The following is a 1701-nucleotide window of genomic DNA, read 5'->3' as shown; positions in this document are numbered from 1 at the left end:
CACCTGAAGGTATTATACCTATTAGGTGTAAATAGATTTACAAAAGAAAGATTGGGTCGGATGGTAAGATACAAGAGACCTCCTATAAGGAAGGCGGCTAGTCGCAAAAGGTTATAGTCAACGCGAAGGCATCGACTATCACGAAACCTTTTCGCCCGTAGTCATACTGAAATCTATCCGTACTCTGCTTACCTATACAACTTTTCATGATTATTAAAATTTGACAGATAGATGTGAAGACTGCCTTCTTAAATGATATCTTGAGGAAGATATCTATATGGAGCAGCCTCTGAGTTTCACATCCAGTGATAGTGATCACAATATCTGCAAGCTGTAAAGGTCCATATATGGACTCAAGCAAGCATCTCGAAGTTGGAACACTCGCTTCAATGATGTGATCAAAATATTTGATTTCATCAAAAATAAGGAGCCATGCATGTACAAAAAGGTCAGTGAAACGCTGTCACATTCTTCGTATTGTACGTGGATGACATCCTCCTGATTGAGAATAATATTCCATGCTGAAGTCGGTCAAAGTATAGTTGTCGAAAGAGTTCACCATGATAAGACATAGGAGAAGCTTCTTACATTCTTGGTATAAAGGTCTATAGAGATAGATCAAGAGAATGATAGGACTCTCACAGTATATGTACATAGAGGAGGTGCTGAAGAGGTTCAGCATGAAAAACTCAAGAGGGGTGTTTTACCCCTTAGACATGGCATTCATCTCTTCCAAGAAGATGTGCCCTGACACACCTGAGGAGATCCAGCGCATGAGCAAGATTTTTTATGCTTCGACAATAGGGAGTCTCATGTATGCCATGTTATGTACATGTCCTGATATAGTACTTGCCGTGAGTGTCACGAGTAGATATCAGGCGAATTCAGGTGAAGAATACTAGATTGCTGTTAAAAATATCTTAAGTACTTAGAAAGACTAAAGATTTGATGTTGATCTTTAGTGAAGGATCGGAGCTGAAAGTTGAGGGATACACCGATTCAGACTTTATGGCTGATGTTGATGATAGAAAGTCTACATCAAGGTGTATCTTCTTATTAATGATGGTGCAGTTAGCTAGAAGAGTTTCAAGCAGCCGATCATTACAGATTCGATCATGGAAGTCGAGTACATTGCCACCTCTAAAGCTACTAAGAAAGTCTTTTGGTTCAAAAAGTTCGTTGCGGAGCTGGGTGTGATGCTATCAGATGCCATTGCACTGTACTGCGACAACAATGATGTCATAGCTCTCGCTAAGGAGCCCAGCTCTCATCAGAAGTTCAAACACATAGAGCAACGTTTTCACATCGTACGTGAATATCTCAAGAAAAAATTCATCGAGGTGCAGAGAGTCGACCCATGCTAAATGTGGCAGACCCATTGATCAAGCCTCTCAGCCAGCAGAAGATCGAAGCTCACCTTGATAAGATGGATCTTAGGTATATGGCAATTAGCTTTAGGTCAAGTGAGAGTTTGTTGGATTTGTGTCCTAGAAGTCAATTATTGACTGACACATTATGTAATTCTTAGGTCTATACTTATATTTATAATTTTTATTATCAAATAAAGAGTTTTTTCTTTTCAATCATGTTTATGTGTCTATGATTTATCCTAAAAATTAACAAAGATGATTTTTATATATTCTTAAAGAGTTAAGAATTTGAGACATACATTAATTAGTAGTTAATTTCTAAATACTTTCG

Source organism: Elaeis guineensis, chromosome 9 (genome assembly GCF_000442705.2).
Source record: "Elaeis guineensis isolate ETL-2024a chromosome 9, EG11, whole genome shotgun sequence".
In the NCBI taxonomy this organism is placed as follows: Eukaryota; Viridiplantae; Streptophyta; class Magnoliopsida; order Arecales; family Arecaceae; genus Elaeis; species Elaeis guineensis.
Note: the sequence above shows the minus strand (reverse complement) of the source record.